Source organism: Aotus nancymaae, unplaced genomic scaffold (genome assembly GCF_030222135.1).
Source record: "Aotus nancymaae isolate 86718 unplaced genomic scaffold, 86718_ANA_hifiasm-v0.15.2.pri h1tg000014l, whole genome shotgun sequence".
NCBI classification, from domain to species: Eukaryota; Metazoa; Chordata; class Mammalia; order Primates; family Aotidae; genus Aotus; species Aotus nancymaae.
In genome coordinates this window covers 41,755,564-41,777,246 of record NW_026988425.1, presented here as the reverse complement: position 1 = coordinate 41,777,246, position 21,683 = coordinate 41,755,564, and the positions used below count along the sequence as shown (strand labels likewise).

At 42.2% G+C, this 21,683-nt stretch overlaps 1 pseudogene; it reads right to left on the bottom strand.

Annotated features, from left to right (window-relative positions):
• The window catches only part of LOC105704535 (PRELI domain containing protein 3B-like), a 34,041-nt pseudogene extending 26,078 nt beyond the window's left edge, over positions 1-7,963 (bottom strand).
• Positions 7,964-21,683: the final 13,720 nt, after the last annotated feature.

Genomic DNA, 21,683 nt, shown 5'->3' with positions numbered 1-21,683 from the left:
TTGGCTGGATGTGAAATTCTGGGTTGAAAGTTCTTTTCTTTAAGGATGTTGAATATGGGCCCCCACTCTTTTCTGGCTTGTAGGGTTTCTGCCGAGAGATCTGCTGTAAGTCTGATAGGCTTCCCTTTGTGGGTAACCTGACCTTTCTCTCTGGCTGCTCTTCTTAGTATTTTCTCCTTCATTTCAACCCTAATGAATCTGACGATTATGTGCCTTGGGGTTGGTCTCCTTGAGGAATATCTCTGTGGTTATCTCTGTGGTGTTCTCTGTATTACCTGGAGTTGAATATTGTCCTGCCTTACTAGGTTGGGAAAGTTTTCCTGAATAATCTCCTGAAGAGTATTTTCCAACTTGGATTCATTCTCTTCATCACATTCAGGTACAACTATCAAACATAGATTAGGTCTTTTCACATAGTCCTATATTTCTTGGATACTTTGCTCATTCCTTTTTATCCTTTTTTCTCTAATCTTGACTTCTCATTTTATTTCATTAAATTGGTCTTCGACCTCTGATATCCTTTCTTCTGCTTGATCAATTCGACTGTTAAAACTTGTGCATACTTTGTGAAGTTCTTGTGTTGTGTTTTTCAGCTCCATTAATTCACTTATATTCCTCTCTAAATTGTCTATTCTCGTTAGCATTTCATCAAACCTTTTTTCAAAGTTCTTAGTTTCTTTGAGTTGGATTAGAACAAGTTTTTTTTAATTCACAGAAGTTTCTTATCATCCACCTTCTGAAGCCTACTTCTGTTAATGGGACACACTCATTCTCCATCAGGCCTTGTTCCGTTGCTGATGAGGAACTGTGATCCCCTGTAGAGGGAGAGGCATTCTGATTTTGGGTATTCTCAGCCTTTTTACGCTGGTTTCTTCCCATCATTGTAAATTTATCCACCTGTCATCTTCGTGATTACCGACTTTCAAATTAGGTCTCTGAGTGGACGTCCAACTTGTTGATTCCCAGCATGGAAATCTGAGCAACCCACTGTGCCAGCTCAAACAGTGGTGTTAAGATTGATGGTGCTTTTCTGCCCTGGAATCTCTGGTCTAGCTCCCTTCTTGAGTCCATCCTTCAATCAGCTGAATAGGCGACCCTGTCTTCCTGGAGCTCCAAACAACATCGTCCAAAAGGGGACCCAGTCCCACTCACTCTGCACCAAGAACTGCTGCGCTGAGCCACCAGCAAAACCTCAGTGCCAGCCACAAGAGTCACGCTAGCAACCTGTGGGGCTCCTCTGCTGGGAATCTCCTGGTCCGTGAGTAACAAAAATTCATCTGAAAGTGTGGTGTCCTCTCATTCTCTGCACTTTCACTGGGAGCTACAATTCCGAGCTGCTAGTGATCAGCCATCTTGGATCTCTCTCCCTCAGGCTTGACTTTTAATGAGCACAGGGGCCTGGTTGATTACCAGTCCTTGCAGATTGTCCTCTGCCTGGACCTGTGGCCATTGCTTGGCTAGGGCAAGGGGTTAATATTCATCCTGGTTAGGAAGAGTCTCCACCCCTCCTCCCGAAGGACTGTGAGAGTCTTGATAATCCCTGCCTGAGGCAGTTTTAGCTGCGGAGAGCCCTTATCAGTGAGGTGATAGCAGTAGTTCTTAGTTTGCATAACAAGTCTCTCCCCAAGGGAGGTAGGAGCAGTCCAGCATGTACAAGAACTGTTGTGTAACTTCATGGCTTCCTGCTGAACAGGTCTGAGGTAAACAGAAAGATTGTTTCTCTGACACCCTGGTATCTCCAACAGTATTGGTTGTTTCCCTTGATGCGAAGTTACAGGACTGTCATCTGGACCATGGGCTCTTTGGAGGCAATTGAGCCTGGCCCCCCTTTCAGTCCAGTGGCCCTTCCATCAGACTGAACAGAGCTCTTCCACTTTTGTCTGAAGCCTGGTGCTTAAGATCACCCTGTTTTCCTGTTAGCTGGGGGCATTTGTCCTTCCAGTGTCCCACTTCCCTACAGTAAGCACACTGGTCACACTGCAGGTGTAGGTAAGTAGACTGGGGTGGCTTTTCAGGAGTCCCCCCTTTCCCCACCCTCTTGGGGGGCACTCCTTTAATAGCAGCAGCTATCAAGTCGGCATTTTGTGGAGCTTGACACTTGTTTTCTCTACGACTTTCTCTATGGCTTACCATGTCTCTGTTCACAAACACCTGGTTAGCTAGTTCCAATAACTGTGAAGTATTCATGCCTGCAAATCCTACTTGTTTCTGCAATTTTTTCCTAATGTCTTCTGCACACTGACTAATGCCATATTTACCGTGCATTAGTTTTTGGGGCTCTCAGGATCGAAAGGAGTATACATGCAGTAGGCTTCACACAGCCTTTCATAAAATTGAGTGGGGTTTTCCTCTTTTCTTTGAGTCATAGAGAAGTGAGCATCAGGCTCCACAAAATGCTGACTTGATAGCTGCTGCTATTAAAGGAGCACCCCCAAGAAGCTCTCAGGATAGAAAGGAGTATATGTACATAGGCTACACATGACCTTTCATAAAATTGTGCGGGGCTTTCCTCTTTTCCTTGAGTAACCTCAGAGACTTTATTGATGTTTGTAGCCCTCTGGGTTCCCTTTTTCAATCCTTCCAGTAAGGCCTCTCTGTACTGGATTAACCTCTGCATGCCCCCTGGGATGTCTTGACCCTGACATACTCTTGGGGGTTCTGGTAATCTGCAGGAACATATTCCTCCAACCATTTAGAAGTGGCTTGGAGCACTATTCACCTTTCATCCATGTTCAAAGATACATAAGCAGCTGGACAATCAGCCCAAGTGGGGTTATAAGTCTGAATAATAGTTTGCAGTAGGTGAATGAGAGCCTGTAGCTTCTCGGTATAAGACCGGTTGTTATATTTCCAGTTGATAAGATCAGCCAAGGTGAATGGCAGGTACATGAAAACATGCCTTTCTACCATGTGGCTGTTCTCATCCACTCCTGTATACCTTTGCTCTCTTAAAGGCATCTGCACCCCTGCCTTGGGTCACAGATGGGAAGTGGGCAGCTATGGGAGAAGTCTCTCTGCCTTCTCTCTTGTCTACTCTGGGTGGTTTAGGGGTGTGCAATTCTGATGGGGGTGCTGAGGTTTCAGGCCCAGAGACAGGGAGTCCTTGAGGAGGAGGGGGTATTATTGGCAAAATCCCTTCTGCCATCGGATCTGCCAGGACCTTAGGAGTCGGTGTCTCTGCCACTGAATCTGCCAGGACCTTGGGAGTCCACGTCTCTTGGCAGGTAGAGTGGGTTTTTTTCCTAGCTGCCTGTCCCTTCACCACTAGTACGGTTGCTGCCTGTCCTTTCAGCCACTCTGGAGGGTTTAGAATGAGCTACAACTATGAATTTATGTATGGGAATTGATCAGGGTGTCCCGGCTCACCACATATAACCTCATGCCATACTTTGGAGAAAAGAGACCTGTCTAGGCTCTCCTCTGAGGGCCAACTCACCCCAAATTCTGGCCAGTCTACCTCACATAAAGTCCTTAGCTTCTCTGGTGTAATAGTTGTAAGGCCGGCTGCCTCACCGGGAGTTAAATGGGCACATTTATCTCTCCCCGTGCCAGCCTCTCCATGCTGACACACATCTCTCCCCATGCCAGCCTCTCCATGCTGACACACTTATCTCTCCCCATGCTGGCCTCTCTATGCTGGCTCCCCACACCCACTCCTATCTGGTCTCTCTATGCAGGCTCCACACACCCACTCCTGCATTCCTCACTCGACCCCTTCAAAATTTAAAAAGCCCACCAAAGATTTGTCCAATGGCAGCTTAACATTGACCTCCCCAGCTGGTCAGCCCACCAGTAGTCCCGCCTGGCAACCAATGGCAGCTTGCCCCATCAGCACCTTGGCTTCCCCTCACCAATGAAACTCTCTGCTCTTTGTTTCCCTAGTAATCAATCAAACCCCCTCACCAATGAAACTCACCAATGAAAACTGTCTGCTCTTTGTTTCCCTAATAATCAATCAACCCTCCTCACCAATGAAACTGTCTGCTCTTTGTTTCCCTAAAGACCAATCAATTACCTCCACTCCCTATAAAACCCCACACCCTGAGAAGCCCAGTGCGAATTCTCTGGCCCCTTCCCAGACCACAGAACCTTGCCCAGGAGCTGAATAAATTGGATTCTCATTTTCTCACACTGGCCTCAGTTTCCTCATTTTAACTCGGCAATATACCTTACAATAGTTACTCCATAAATCCCACCAAATCCCTTGAAATTTTTCAGCATGGTCCCTAAAAAAGTGGGCTTGCTATCAGTGTGACCCATGTTTACACACAGAAAGACAATGCTCACAGACAGTTAAGAAAGTGTTACCACTGCAGTTCCCACCCAACAAGGTGTGCCACATTGTCTGTCTCACATTCACTTCAGGCTGGCAGAATCACTACCCCGCCTTCTCGGGGAGTGTTTCAAATGCTGCTTGGCATTGGAGTTTTCATTAATCCCTTCACAACTCCTAGATTATTAAGATGTCTCCTTTAATAGCTGTATGTGGATCGTCTCTAATCCCAACAAGTCCCACAAGTCACTCGGAGCTTGGGGTCCCCTCTAACAGGCCTGCTGCTCCCACATTTCATAGCTGATGAGTCCAGTTGGACCCCTCCATTCATCACTCACAACAATCGCACTCCTCTCTCCACCCATCATGAGGGTCCCCACTTGGGTGTGAGGAGCTCCTTTCAGGGCATTGGTTGAAGGCAGTGGTGCTGTTGATGTAAGAGTAACCCCAGAATTGGAGTTCAGCCAGGGAAGCTGAGTGGATACTTTGCTTGTGCCAGAAATAATTTAAGGGCAAGCCAACAGCGTAATGTAGAGGCAAGTTTATTAAGGAAACAAAGAAACAAAAAGAAGGCTACCTCGTAGTCAGGGTAGCACCAGCCGATGAGGCAGCTAGCTGGCTATTTTATGGCCAGTTCTTGATTATATGCTAAATGAGGGGTGGATTATTTCTTTAGTTACCTGGGAAAGAGGCAGGAGCTTGTGGACTAGGGGTTTCTCCCCCTTACAGAACATACACAGTAACTTTTGGGCATTGCCATAGCATTTGTAAACAGCCATTGCTCAGATGGTAGTGTCTTTTAGCATTCCGATGCATAATAATTAACATATAATGAGCAATGAGGGTAACCAGAGGTTGCTTTTGTACTATTGGGCTTTAGCTGGTTTGGGCTCTTTTTTTTTTTTTTAAAAAAAGGAATCTTGTGTAGGTATTGTGACCTGTGTCTTGGGGACCTAGCCTTCTGTTTGTCTTGAGAAACTGGTCCTGCCAAACTCCTGTCTCACTGTGAGCCATGAGCAAGATAAGATTTTTTTCCCTTTCTGGGTTCTTCTGTATTTCAGGCCTTGATTGTGAGCAGTTTATGGAGGCATCCTGGGTATGTGTCTGTTTAACTCTGCAAGTGTTGGAATCTTATCTGATTAGGACCGTCCAATTGGGAAGAAGAATATAACAGTGTAAACTGGTGTTTCCTGTTGTGGGACTGGATAGAACACCTTCTTTCCTGTGTTCAGGAGCCCTTGGATTACACAACTCCATATTGCTTTCAGATTGGCCAGCCCAGAGGGCCCCTTAGTGGATAATCTAACCTGGGTGTTGCACACAGAGGCAGCCCTGAGGGAGCCAAAGCCAGGGCTGCATTCATAGTTTCTTTATCCCCTAGACCTTTAAAAGGTTTTAAATTGAAATCACTGTCATGTCATCTAAAATAATTAATTTCTCTTATAGTTGGGAAATCTTTAAGGTACTTTGGAGAAAAAGAGCTAAATAAGGAATGATCACCATCATAGAGATGTTGCGGGATGCTGTGGTTTGAATGTTTGTCCCTTCTGAAACTCATGTTGAAACTTAATTCCCAGTGTAACAATATTGAGAGATGGAGCCTTTAAGAAGTGATTGGGGCTGGGTGTGGTGACTCATGTCTGTAATCCCAGCACTTTGAGAGGCCGATGTGAGCAGATCATGAGGTCAGGAGTTCGAGACCAGCCTTGCCAACATGGTGAAACCCCGTCTCTAATAAAAATGCCAAAATTAGCTAGGCATAGAGGCATGTGCCTGTAACCCCAGCTACTTGGGAAACTAAGGCAGGAGAACTGCTTGAACCAGGACCGGGAAGGCAGAGTTTGCAATGAGGTGAGATTGTGCCACTGCACTCCAACCTGGGCTACAGAGCGAGACGCCGTCTCAAAAAAAAAAAGTGATTGGATCTTGAGGGCTCTGCCCTTTTGATGTCTTAATCCATTTATGGATTAATCATTAATTGGTTAATGGAATAATGGGTTATCAGAGGAGTGGGAGTGTGATTTTAGAGATCTAAGCAGAACAATTATGTGTACATAGGAGACAGCTCTGCTTTGTTCTGTTGTTGGACAAAAGCAAGGTAGGGTTCTAATGTGTGAAAAGCTTTAAAAATCTACCTTAAGGTGACTCAATGTCAATACAAATTTTCAAGTACTTAAAAAAAATTAAAATTTTGCTTATACACTATTGGTGAGAGAGTAAATTCATTCATCCATTGTAGAAAACAGTGTGGTGATTCCCCCAAGACCAAAAAAAAAAAAAAAAGACAGAAATTACCATTTGATTCAGTAATACCATTACTGGGTTTGTACCACAGTGTTTGTACAAATTGTTATGTCATAAAGATACATACTTGTGTTTGTTCATTGCACATAAACATTCATGCAATAGCAAAGACATTAAATCAACCTAACTGATCATTAATGATAGACTGGATAAAGAAAATGTGGTACATATACACCATGGAATACTATGCAGCCATAAAGAGGACGAAATGATGTCTTTTGCAGGAACATAGACAGAACTGGAGGTCGATATCCCTAGGACACTAATGCTGGAACGAAAAAGCAAATACCACATGTTCTCACTTATAAGCCAGAGCTAAATGGTGAGAACACATGGACACACAAAGGAACAACAGATACTGGAGTCTATTGAGGGGTGGATGGTGAAAGGAGGAGAGGATCAGGAAAAGTAACTAATGGGTACTGGGCTTCATACCTGGGTGACAGAATAATGTGTACGACAAACCCCCATGACACGAGTTTACCAAAATAACAAATAACAAATTTGTACCCCAAACTTAAAAACAAAAGTTAAAAATAACTTCTTTAAAAAATTGTTAAAATTTTACATAAACTCAAAATTAGACAGTCATTTCAGACAACATTAATTTCAGATGATCCCTTTTATTTAGACACCATGCCTCTCTTTGTTTTGATCTAAAGTCACAGTCTTATATCAGCCTACTTTTAAAACATTTTACTTAAAATATATTTATATTTTTAAAATAAATATATTGCTAGCTTGGAGAGACATGGAGTACTTGTCTACACATGTTTATTACCAATTCTCTACAAAGGCTGCTGCAGCCTCCGTGGAGTTCTTATGCCTCCTTTTGCAGAAGCCGTCAATTCTTCAGTCTTAACAGGTAATTTAGTATGACTCATTCCAGTGTTTCTTGCCCTTTATTAGCATTTGGAGATATCACTCTTGCCATGGGTCCTTCAAGATAACTGCTGAGGCTAACTGCTTTCACAGTGATTATAGCTTCTTAAGTCAAAATATATATATATATTTTCTGGGTACAGATGATGTGGTTTGCATATAAGTCTCTCATATGCTGAAACCATATTTGTAAGTGAAATATTAGTAGATTTAAGTTCCATTGTCTTCTCAACGGGATTAATTACAGAATATTCTAGCATGTATATTTTGGTTCTTGCTACACCAACAAGAGACCTGCAGTTCCCACTCTTTTCGGAGAAGTCTGCATCTGTGCAACTCTCCAGAGGGATTTATATGTCTCTCCAACACATCAACCCACACCGTGCTCGGGTTCATAGGGCTTGGGTATTTGTGCATTGCAGCTGCTGTAACAGTTTCCCACAAGTGGTTAAAGACATGCTCTGAAGTCCAGATCTTTATGGTGCAGGCAGTTGAGAGATGCATGGGCGGCAAAGGGGAAAATTAGACTAAGAGACTACACCTGCCCCACCCCACCCATAGCACCCCGAAATACTTTGTAGTGCCCAGGTGCCATCAACCCCATGGGAAGTACACCCCAAACCCAGACTTCAGCCCTTATTATAATGTAACATTTAAAGCAGGTGTCCCCAACCCCCCAGGCAGCGGATCGGTTCCGGTTTGTGGCCTTTTAGGTTGTAGCAGGAAGTGAGTGGCAGGCAAGGGAGCATCACTGCCTGAGCTCTGCCTCCTGTCAGATCAGCGGAGACATTGGATTCTCGTAGGAGCGCCAACCCTATTGTGAACTTGCGTGCTCCTCCTGAGAATCTGATGCCTCATGATCTGAGGTAGAACAGCTTTATCCCGAAACTATCTCTGTCTCTCCATCTGCCACCCATAGAAAAATTGTCTTCCATGCAACCAGTCGCTGGTGCTAAAAATATTGGGGACCCCTGATTTAAAGAACACTGTTAATGTCTGTTCCCTGCCTTTATGTGGAAGGCCACAGTCAGTTTTGAAGCAACTTGAGCAAGTGATACACCCAGCTGTCCCCTCCCACCCTGTTAGTAGCCACAGCTCCTCAAACCCTCTGGGATTTAGATTAAAGCATGATTGTGCCACTGCATGCCAGCCTGAACAACCCAGCCAGACACCATCTAAAAAAAAAAAGGCTTGCGCTGGATCCCTGCCTTCTTTCTGTCTGCTGCAGGCCCATCTATGCCAATCTTAACTTACCAGCTCAAAATCAATTCCATAGGTGGAGAATAAGGGAAAGGCTTTAATCAAAGTGTACAAAGTGTACAGTTTCAAGGAAAGAACCATAGCAATTTTGAGTAGATCTAAAAAAACAGTTCCTAAGCATATTACATATTATTCATTCCATGAAGGGAGCTTTTCTAAATGAAAAATGTTTAGGAAGTTCAGGAGAGGAACAAATTAAGCATGTTCTCCCCGCAGAGACCTCAAGACTCTTGTGCATGTGGGGCACAGTTCCAGTGTAAAAGTCTGCAGGGACAGCATGAGGGTCTCCACTGGGGTGCCTCGAGCTCCTTCCAGGGCAGCAGTTGAAGCGGGGCGGGCTGCAGGCCTGCAGAGAGGTTGGGGTTCCTCTTCTTTCTGGGTTCCTTCCAGATGGAATTGTGGGTTTTCAGTAGCTTTTGGGGGCTGCCTGGACTACAGAGGGCTCCCTGGGCATGTGTCCTTCCACCTCCACAGGTCCTGGCATCTCCAGGCAGCTTCAGGCCACTATGGACCCCGCCGTCGGTAGCATCTGCATCTTCTTGAGTTGATTGAAGCCTGTTTGTGGTTTCAGCCATTGACTCCTGAACATGGGCATCTCGAGGGCATTTTTGGCTCCTCTCATCTCCGGGAAGGGCTCTGTGCCCTGTGCAGGTGCCGTGTAGCAGCCATAGGAGAGCTCCCGCAGAACTGATGGTATTGGCAGGAGTGGCGGCTCAGCACAGAGAAGACCCACAAAGACAAAGGAAAGCTTCCAGATAGCTGACCACATGTAAGTTTCTGGAGGGTCATACACCCAGGGAGGGCACGTGTATTAGTGTGTTCTTATGCTGCTAATAAAGACATACCCAAGACTGGGTAATTTATAAAGGAAAGAGGTTTAATTGACTTACAGTTCCACATGGCTGGGGAGAGGCCTCACAATCATGATGGGTGGCAAAGGAGTAAAGTCATGTTTTACATGGTGACAGGCAAGACAGCATGTGCAGGGGAACTCCATTTTATTTTATTTTATTTTTGAGGCGGAGTCTTGCTCTGTTGCCTAGGCTGGAGTGCAGTGGTGCAGTCTCACCTCACTGCAACCTCTGCCTGTCAGGTTCAAGAGATTCCCCTGCCTCAGCCTCCCAAGTAGCTGGGATTACAGGCACCTGCCACCAATCCCCGCTAATTTTTTGTATTTTTAGTAGAGACGGTGTTTCACCATGTTGGCTAAGTTAGTCTCCAACTCCTGACCTTGTGATCTCCCCACCTCAGCCTCCTGGAGTGCTGGGATTATAGGCATTAGCCACTGCATCCAGCCAGGAACTCCCCTTTATAAAACCATCAGATCTCCTGAGACTGACTTACCATCATGAGAACAGCATGGGAAAAACCTGCTCTCATGATTCAATTACCTCCCACCAGGTCCCTTCCATGACACATGGTGGGGACACAGCAAAATCATATTAGCATGGAAGCTCCACACCCTTTCTCCCTCCCATATCTTGCCCTATGCATGCCCTCGTCTGTATCCTTTGTAATATCCTTTACAATAAACCAGTAAACACAAGTAAATGATTTCCTGAGTTCTGTGAGCTGCTCTAGCAATTTAATCAAATCCAAAGAAGAGGGGTTTGGGGAAATCACAACCTAGAGCAGGTCAGTCAGAAGTTACAGAGGCCTGGACTTGGAATTGGTGTCTGAAGCTGTGGGCAATCCTGTGGGACTAAACCCTCAACCTGTGGGATCTGATGCTATCTCCAGTAGTGCCAGAAGTGAACTGTAAGACACCTAGCTGGTGCCTGTTGTATGGATATATATGTATTTCTCTTCTATATGATGCCTTAGAGTAACAGCAGAAAATAACTATTCTGTCTTATTAATATTTCTTTAAATCACCAAAGAAAAGACTTCTTCTCTCTTGTACTTTGGAACAAATCTCTGATCCTTTTACTGAGATAATAAACCAGTCTTTGAGACATTATCAATTCTCATAAAAGTCTGGGTTTATAATAAGACATGATCAGTCAAGTTACATAATCAAATTTATGAACTATTCAAACTGAAAGCTCCACACTTTCAGGTTGGGAGATGACCTGAGTAAATACAGGGTTTAGGACAGTGCCTGGCACAACATACCTACTCTCTAACTAGTAACTGCTGTGGTTGCTGCTGTAAGTTCCACAGAGAAGTCCTACTGGAATATCTGACCATGGTTCCTTCAATGAATTCAATTTCCTCCGTCAACTTGCTTCTCCATTACGGTTGGTCCAAGGTAAATACTCAGGCAGTCTTAAACTTGGTACTGGAGAAATGCCTTTGCTTCAGAGGCATTCTGGTCTGTCTATTGCCACAGGCTGCTTCAGACTGCACAGCAAGACTTTGCTCAAGACTCTCCACCATCCCTACTTCCCTGGTTGTACACTAACTTTGCTTTCACAGATTCCAGAAAATACAGCCCAAGTTCTCTTAGAGATTCTATGAACTCTGATCACAAGACTTGAAGTGAAGGGGAAACACTTCCTTCCCTCCTTCCTGGTTAGGGAGTGGGAAACATGGTTGTGTTGTCAAAGCCTACTTCTAAGTTAATCTCCTCTCATGGCCCGTTTTGTAACCTTGAGGTGAATGTTGGGTTAAGGGTTCTGACACCAGCTTTTGTACATTTCCTTTGCATATTCTGTGTAGGTTGCATGACTATATATCATGGTAGGTTTGAGACTGTCCAGTTTTATGCCTATTGTAGAAACAACAGTAGAACTATAGTCCTTTTCATTCAAATATGTCCTGGTTTGAACAATAAATTATGTAGTGACTATTGCCATAGGTGATCTAGCGCTTCACTTTGGAGTGAGGAGTTACCTTCCAGGTATAGTTTACTACTCAGATCTTTGGTGCTTCAGTGGAAGCAAGAAATGTAGAAAATTTGTTGGTGGTAATCCTTTTTATATTTCATATCAGACTTCATTTGTACAGCTTATTTTTTATTTTCCAAATTCTCATTTTTTTGTTTCCAAATGTTTACAAACCAGAAAGTTTGTTTTTTACTGACTCAAAAACAAAGTTACATTCACTGGTTTAATGACTCTTTCCATATCAATAATCAAAAAAGTAATTGTAATTATATTGACAGAAAATTTCAGAGACCATATTAATAAAAATTATATTTACTTGAGAAACTTAAAGAAAAACAATTTCTCTCAGACAGATTATATCCAATCTCAGTATAAGGATCCAGAATTCTAGACTCAGGCAGCATCTTTTGCGGGGAGACCAGGAGAAAAAATTTCAAGGGTTCAGCAGTCTCACCTGTGTTAAGGTGTCATAAGCTGCAATGCCCTGTGGTGTAGGCAGAGTAACATGCCCCAAAGGCACCCACATCTTTATTCCCAGAACCTTGAAGATGTCACCTGACATGGTGGAAGGGACTTTGTAGATGTCATTAAATTCAGGCTCCTGAGTATAGGAGATAATCCTGGATTATCCATTAGGCCTAAAGTAGTCACAAGTCCTCATAAGAGAAAGCAGGAGGGTCAGAGTCAGAGAGGGATTTGATGCTAGACTGTTGGCCTTGAAGATGGAGGAAGAAGTCATAAACTAAGAAGGCAGCCTGCCTCTAGAAGCTGGAAAACATAGAAAACAGATTATTCCCCAGAGCCTCCAAAGAAACAGCCCTGCTGTCATCTTAACCTCGAAGAATATTAGATAATAAATTTGTGTTGTTTTAAGTCACTAAGTTTGTGGTCATTTGTCACAGCACCCATAGAAAACTAATATACCTTGGCCAGTTCCTTGATGTCTTCTTCTCACATAATCTTATATTCAGTCACACCATTGGCCTTTTCTAAAGGTCTCTTTAACAGTAACTTGAACTCCTCCTTACTCTTATTTTCAAACATCCCACCCTCTCACCATCTTATTTTTCCAGGTCATTTCTACAAGTACCCAGACTTCTACAATTTTGACCCCAGAAAGGCCTCTAATTCTTTGATCTTATACCTTTTCACTTTCCCCATTTCCTTCTCATCTTTTTTTCTGTATGCCCAACCTAAATCCCATGTTTATTATCTCCACACTCTTACACAAACCCTCAACATCCTTGCCCCTTTCCCATGTTGTTGAATTTGGTGAAACCACAACCCTGGTTAAATTCATATCTGTTAAACAATCACAGATACCTGCACAGTTGAAAATGCTTAAACACACACACACACACGCACACGCACACACACACACACACACATCCCGGCCGGGCATGGTGGCTCATGTCTGTAATCCCAGCACTTTGGAAGGCTGAGTAGAGTGGATCCCTTAAGGTCAGGAGTTTGAGACTTGCCTGGCCAACATGATGAAACCCCATCTCTACTAAAAATACAAAATAGGTTGGCGTGGTGGTGTGCACCTGTAATCCTAGCTACTCGGGAGGCTGAGGCAGGAGAATTGCTTGAACCAGGAGGTGGAGGTTGCAGTGAGCTGAGATCAGGACACTGTACTCCAGCCTGGGTGACAAAGCAAGACTCTGTCTCAAAAAAAAAAAAAAAAAAATCACATCCCACCATACTCGCTGACCTCGTTGTAAATGTATGGTCACCAACTTCAAGTCCTCATCTCACCTTATTTCACCTCTCAGCAGCGTTTGACACAGTTGATTAATCTCCTTGACATTTTCACTTGGTTGAAAATATGCATACCAGTTTTCTCCCACCTTTAAAATTTGCCCTTCTCTGCTGTTTTCTCCATATAGCTGAAAATATATTGGAAACACATTAAATATGTGTTTAATATCTATGATGATACTATAAAATAACTCATTGTACACATAGAAAGTTTTTAAAAAGTCCATAAAGATACTATAAAATAACTCATTGTATACATGGAAAGTTTTTAGAACACCAAAAAGTTATTGGGAAACTGGAAAATAAAAGAAAACCATTAAATCTTTTTCTTGATTTTCTTGCACAGCTATATTTCAGGATAAAAAAATAGTTGATAAGAAAATGCCCCTCCTTTTATAAGAAGTCTATCTAATAAAGGAATGAGAAAATTAAAATATCATCATTTTGTAATCCCTAATGAAGAAATGAATCTAGATGAAGTCCTTCAATGGCTCCTGAAATCATCAAGTGATAGTCTGATGAGGAACTTTATAATAAATGGATTGGGCCGACACTTTTAAAACCACTAAATGGAGACAACCAGATGATAAAATGTTACAATAGGAGTCTCCAGCTCAATCTAAAAAGTATTCCCTCCACAAAAACTCAAACTTCAATTTGATCTAGCTTCACTCGTAACTACCAGCCAAGAGAATTACACTCTGGGGATGTAATTACTCAAATCTAGAATGTCAAATTTATGACAGAATTTATTTAACAAATACATTTTAAGAAAAAGTAGAGGGGATTCCCAAGTAGGGAAGTGAAGAGAAAAAAAAGAAAAAGTAGAGGGTAGACTATTATAGATTTTTGAAAAAGAGAGAGAGGCCAGGTGCACTGAATGCCTGTAATCATAATACTTTGGAAGGCTGAGGCAGGAGGACTGTTTGAGGCTAGGAGTTTGAGATCACCCTGGGCAACATAGCAAGTCCCTGTTTCTATAAGAAACATATATTTTTAAAAATTAGCCAATTGTGATGGCAAGCACCTTGTAGTCTTAGCCACACAGGAGGCTGATGCAGGAGGATTGCTGGAGCCAGGAGTTCAAGGCTGTAGTGAACTATGATGGCACCACTACATTCCAGTCTGGGTGACAGAGTAAGACCCTGTCTACATCTATATCTATATCTGTCTCTATGTATATACATATATATATATCTCTATATAGATATATGTGCATATATAAAGAGACTGTTTTGGGCAGGTTCTCTAGAAAGTAGAGGCTGAAGCTAGGATTAAGATGCCAGCAGCTCACTTGGGTTGTGCACACTGAAGTTAGTTATTGGGAAGGAGGGAAGGGGATGAGAGAAGGGAAGATGCTAAGCAGTGTGATGTGATGGGTGCCATTGTGCTGCCTCTGCCTTTACACGCCAGGAAGTCAGCAGGTGGCTACTTGGTGCAGGGCTTCTCCAGCTGGATCGTAAGGAAAAGCCATACCTTGGACAGTCCACTGAAGAAAAAAAGAAGTCGCTTATTTGCTTGGTCCCTGTTCTTCACTGGTCACATTTTACCCTCTGAGGAGCTAACTCCTGCACTTCTGGATTGTCACATTCAGTCTCCCGTCCTTTCTGGACATCAGCTCCTATACTTGATGGGGAAATGTTCCACCCAAGACCAAAAGTAGCATTAAACTTAGAGGGAGAAAGAAAGGTCATTGGAAAGATGCATAAGTTTGTTTACCTCCTTTCCCACTCAGATCCACTCATACACTACCTATATATCCAGCTCCCAAGTCACAATATGGGATTCCTTTTTATCCCTTGGGAACAAAAATGTTTTCACTCTTTTCATGTGAGGAGAGGTTCAGGTCTAACTAATCACAGACTCTTCTTCAAGGCAGCTAATCATGATGTCCTAGAAGAGGAAGGCAAGACAGTAAAGCAAACACGTCATTCATTCCCAAACCACCTCTGTTGCCGGCCCTCAAGGCAGTTAAACTGCTCCCCAATGCTGCCACTAGGTGGAGCAATAGGACCAGGTGGGATTCCTTATGGTTTCAGTAAGTAAGGGTGGTAGATGAATACCAGCGGAAAATAGGTGTTACGAGATAATTTGTATAGTAAAGCCTCAGCAAATATTTTCTGTCTTTCTTTTTTTATACTCTGTGACTCTAGCCAAAGGTTTTAAATACACTTAAAGGTATACTAATTAGTAAAGTGTTATGTGCATGTGGGACAGGGGGAGGGGGTGTGGGAGGATGGCTGACCATTTTTAACTCATCTTGAAACAGTTTTCTTTCCCCTGGAATTTTAGTTTATCTAGTTCTTTTTGATTTTACAGCTCTCCAAATCCCTAAAAATATGATAGTTTTAAATTTCCAGCTTTTTCCAATTCTTACAGTGAAATATTGGCTTATGGGATTTACTTCATTCTGCTTGGAAGAGTTCTCATATTAACTTGTCGGGCGCAGTGGCTCACACCTGTAATACCAGCACTTTGGGAGGTCAAGGAGGACGGATTTCTTGAGGCCAGGAGGTCAAGACCAGCCTGGCCAACATGACAAAACTCCCTCTCTACTAAAAATACAAAAATTAGCTGGAGTCGTGGTGCTGCACACTTGTAATCCCAGCTACTCGGAAGCCTGAGGCATGAGAATCGCTTGAAGCCAGGAGCCAGACGTTGCAGTGAGCCAGGATTGCACCACTGCACTCCAGCCCAGGCAACAGAGTGAGACTCCATTTCAAAAAAAAAAAATTCTCATATTAACTTGTAACATAGTCATATTTTCTCATTAAAACCATTACCCTTGCTTACGTAAATTTAATGTTTTTCAAGGTCAAAAAGAAAAAATAAGAAAAAAAAAACCATTACCCTAAATTATATCATCCTTCAACTTTCCCATTTCTCCTGTATTTCATAATCATTATTATTATTATTTTTTGCAGAGTTGTCAATATTTGCCCTCTTCTTTTTCCCTTTCCCAGTCACATTTCTACGACAATTCCTCAAAAGCTTCTCTTCTTCAAATCACCAACATCTCTTCCTAATCACTACATCTAATGCATGCTTTCAATCATTATCTCACTTGACTTCTCAACTGCACTGAAATTACCGCACACTCTCTCCTTCCTGAAAGCTCTTCTTTCCTCTGCATCTGTGACATTACATTCTTGTGCTTTTCTTTCTTCCCTACTAGCTATTCCTTGTTATTTGCTAGTCTCAGTTTCTGGCTCTAGTTCTTATATTCCAGAATTCTTCAGGATAATATTTCTGTTCTTTTTATTCCTCACTGTTTGCAGGATAACATATCATTTTATTCAGTAACGTTTTTGTTTGTTTTTTTTCCCATACGTTTACTGCCATTTAATCTAGGACTGTGCTATATAAAAGAACTTTGGAAGTAATAGAATTGTGGACTTAATGAGAATTGCAATGCAGTAGGAGTCTTTCAAGGAGTTTCTGTTAGATTGCACCAAAGTAGTGTCTCAGTCCTCTGTTTATATACAGGTGACGGCAGCTTAGTATGTGCTCAGAAGTTACATCAAATGTGTTCAGAATTACATTATGTGTGCTCAGAAGTTACATGCAAACAAAATCTCATCAAGGTTTGGATGTGAGGGTACATGTGGTTATAGATTACAGAGGTATAATCATTAATCCTGTTGCACATTATCTTTTGTACAGAAAGAGGCAAGGATCAGAATCATTGAACTTATCTTTTCTAAAAAATGCACTGATTCAGGCAAGAGACATGGGAGCCTGTGCTCTCTCATTTTCAAGGCATTATTTTGGAGGGCTGCACTCAGTTACTGAGTCAGGGACTCTGTGAAATTCTGCTGGCAATGGAATATGTGAAATTCTGCTGGCAAGAAGAATGAGCAAACACAGCTTCTTACATTTGCTACTTTATTTCACAGAAATATTCTGTACCTGCACTGTATAATATAGTAGTCCTTTGCCACCAGGATAGTGAGCACTTGAAATGTGATACTGTGACTCGGAATTAAATTGTAAATTTTGTTTAATATTGATAAATTTACATTTAGATAGCCACATATGGCTAGTGGTTACTGTATTACATAGCCACACAGCCCACATTTAGACTTGGAGGTATTGTTTTATGGAAGAAATATATTAGAAAAATCAGGAAAAATGCTTTTTGACACTTCATGTGGGAAATCAGGACATTGAAGAAGTTGTAACCAGAAGGAAGATCTGGGCTACATATTACATAAGAGGCTGAGGTTTCCTGCAGGGAGAGGCAGGAGCATGACAAGGAAGAAAGGTCATCGGGGCTGGGGTGAGACATTTGACCCAGCGTCGGGAGCCACATCAGTGCCTCATACAATCTAATCTCTATTCAGGTGAGCGTCACACCCTGTCTGTGCAAAGACACTTTCACAACTGTCCTTTCTCTTGTGATACTATTGACAGCAGCCAGCAACTCACCCATGACTATCCAGCAGCAGATACATCATTCTGTGCCCTCATATTTTGATCAGTAATAATCTGACTTACCTTCATGTGGACAACATGAAACAGCATATGAAATGAACACCAAAAGTCAGCCTCACTACTTAAAATATTTATGCAAATTTAAAATTTTAAACACAGATTTAATTTGTTTTTATTATCTGTGTTGATCTGTTTTTTTTTCCCCCCTCTCTGGTATGTTGCTAATTTTCCTGTGTCATTTTCTTCACTTTGTTAAATCCCAGGATAAACTCAAATTGGAGCATGCATGGTTCCTTTCCTCATATGCTTTTTGCTACTGAGCTGTTCTGGTGCCAGTCACCTGACTGCCTCTTCTACTTCCTGTTATTGTCTGAAAATGGTATTTAAAAGCTTGGCTTTCAGCAACTATTTAGACAGATTTAAAAAACATTCAATAGCAATCCCCAAGTGACATTTCAGTAATGGCTTCATATAGTCTGAAAATCAGAGGGTAGGTCAGTTTCTTTAAGGAGACTTGCTATCTGGGAGTTCACTTATCTCTGGGATCTACTTTAAAGACCCCGCCTTCACCTGTCAACCATCTTTCAGTCACCCATGTTCAATTCACTCATTCATTTAGCAAATATTTATCGAGCTTGTACTAAGTGCTAGGCCTAGTTGTAGCTGCTGGGCATATAGCATTTAATAATGAACAATTTCCTTGCCTTCATGTAAGAGAGAGGAGAAAGAACAATAAACAAATAAATATATAAAATACTGTTATGAAAAGTAAGAAGAAATATAACAACGTGTTAATAGGCTGCAGAGTAAGGAGACGGAGGGGTGGTTATTTAAGACGAAGGAGTCAAGGGAGATCTCTCTGGGAAGGTGACAGTATAGCAGGCATTGGAAAGATGGGAGAGTGTGAGCCACATGAATGTCTAGGGAGAAGGATGTTCTAGACAGAGTGACAATCCAGCACAGAATGAGCTTGGTCTGCTGTAGGAAAAGGAAGCAGGTCAATTTGGTCAAACTGGCGGAAGTGAGGAAGAGAATAAAAAGAGGTGAAGCTGGAGAAATAGGCAAAAGCCAGTTCTTTTAGACCTTATAGGACACAGTAAGGAGTTTGGTTTCATTCAAAGTGTTATGGGAAGCTGGGTATGCTGGCTGACTCCTATAATCACAAAACTTTGGGAGGTCAAGGCAGGAAAATTGCTTGGACCTAGGAGTTGGAGGACAGCCTGGGCAATGTAGTGTGACTCCTGTCTCTACCAAAAATAAAAAATTAGCTTGGCTTGATGTTGCACACTTCTAGTCCCAGCTACTCAGGTGGCTGAGGCAGGAGGACTGCTTGAGCCCGGGAGGTTGAGGCTGCAGTAAGCTGTGATTATGCCACTGCACTCCATCCTGTGTGACGGAGCAAGACCCTGCCTCAAAAAACAAAACAAAACAATAAAAATCCAAAGTGTTATGGGAGGACATTGAGGCAAGGGTAAGGCATTATCTGATTTATGTTTTAGGAAGATCATTCTAGTTGCTATCTGGAGACCCGAACACTTAGGAGTATAAAAGGAATCAGGGAGTCCAGGTACAAGGCTACTATAGGGATTTAGGTGAACAACGATGGTTTCTTTGGTCTAGATGGTAGAAGTAAAAGTGGTCAACAGTGGTGAAGTTTGAAATAAATTTTCAAGGTGGGGCAAATGGAACTTTCTTATGAGTTGGATATGTGGTGTAAAGAAAGAGTAAGAATGTCTCGAGTCTGAACAACTAGGTGACTATTGAGGCCATTTATTGAAACAGAGAAGGGTGGAGAGGCTGACTAGGGTTCCCCAAGCATAGATGTCAAGTAAACAGCTGGAGATTTAAGCCAAGATAAAGATGTAGGTTTGAGATTCTTTAATATCAAGATGTATTGAAAGTCATGGATCTGTGTAAGACCACCCAAGGAGAGAGGACTAGATAGACAAGAGTGTTGAAGACTGAGGCAAGATGTTGGAAGAAGGAGTCATCAACAGAGACAGAGACAATAGAGACAAAGTGCTGGGATTACAGGTGTGAGCCACTGTGCCCGTCCTGATGTGAAGAATTTTTAAGCAAGGGGGTGATAACCTGCTTCAGTGATGGTTATAGGTCAATTAAGACGGAGATCACTAGTGTCTGGACAAGGCCAAGTTCAGGGGAGTTATGGAGTGAACACTCAATCAGTGTGTGTTGACACCACAATGAGAGCCAAGAACGTGAAGACAGTAAGAACAGACAACTCTATTTAGAGGATTTTCTCTAAAGGGTTGCTGAGAAACAAAGCAGTAGTTGGAGGTAAATCAAGGGAGTCTAAGGAGGGATGTTTATTTGCTTATGAGAGATATTACAGAAATATTGTATGATTCCCTTTTGAGAGCTTAGTTTTAAGGGCAAAGATACAGAACTTGGAGGGCAAGGCTTGCTCCCTGCTCCCTGCAGAAACACTCCAAGAGACTTTTGCTTGAGAACTTAGCTTGCATAGAAGGAATGGAGTCCAGCAGCTGGGATCAGCATAGCCAATATTATTGGGCATTTGTGGATGATCTTCAGATCTGTATTTTGTCCTGAAGTTTCACAGTGAAGTTTCTAATTAGGTAGCCCAATCATGTAGGCTTTAGCAACCCCACATGCTCTATTTTCCCCTGGTAATTGGTGAAAGTGAATTTAAATACTGGATTAGTATGGTTTGAGGTCTATGGAGTGTAATAGGCCAGTGGGATGGTGTTCTAAGTGAGAGTGCAAGATCAAAGGGCAAATCCATGTGCCCCCCTCTCAAGATGGGGATAACAAGGGAGCACCTACTGATGCTATTCTGTCTCTTTTGCTTGCTTTTACTTTTTCTTCCTTGTTTTTGAGAAGTGTTCAGGCTCTCTTCAACATCATCCCACCAGGAAAGTAAATTAACATGAACTGACCTATCTTGCTGTAACTTAAAAGGGTCAAATCTGTAAAATATTTGAGAAGATTTATTTTGATTCACATATGAGTGACCAATGGCCTGTGACACACCCCTCAGGAGATCCTGAGAACATGTGCCTAAGGCAGTCAAAGCACAGCCTAGTTGTGTACGTTTTAGGGAGACATGAGCCATCAATCAACCACATTTAAGATATATATTAGTTTGGTCCAGAAAGGAAGGACAACTTGAAGCAGGGGATGGTGATGGGGAGAGGGGTTTCAGGTTATAGGTAGATTTAAAGTTTTTCTGATTGGCAATTGATTATCAATAAAAATAAATGTCTGGGTTATGATAAAGGGTTGTGGAGATAAAAATTTTATTATGCAGATGGAGCCCCTAGGTAGCAGGCTTCAGAGAGAGCAGATTGTAAATGTTTCTCATCACACTTAATATCTATGTTGTTGTTAAATTTAAATGCTGGTTGGGTTATTCCTGAATTCCAAAAGGGAAGAGGGTATAACCAGCCATGTCCGACCCCCACTTCCCATCATGGTCTAAGTCAGTTTTTCAGGTTAACTTTGGAGTGCCCTGGCTGAGAAGAGGTGTCCAATCAGATGGTTGGTGGGTGAAGTGAGGGGCTTAGAATTTTAATTTTAGTTTATAGGTTTTACACTTCTTCTCTTTTTACCCCATTTTAAAACAGGTGGCTGAAATTTACCTCATGAATAAAAACTGAGAAATTGTGATATCAAAAATTATAAGTGTGGGAAGGGGTGGAGTAAAAGTGTAGAGTTTTTTAATGCTATCAAAGTCCAGTTGTTATCAGCTTAAAATAGATCATTATAAGATTTTTTTTATAAGCCTCATGGTACTCATGGTAACCACAAAGCAAAACTTACAGTAAATACAAAATGATTTTTTAAAAAAGAAATCAAAGCATAACACTGGCAGAAATTTCTTAATCACAAAAGAAGACAGCAAGAGAAGAAAGGAACAAAGGATCTACAAAACAACCAGAAAACTATTTTAAAAATGGCAA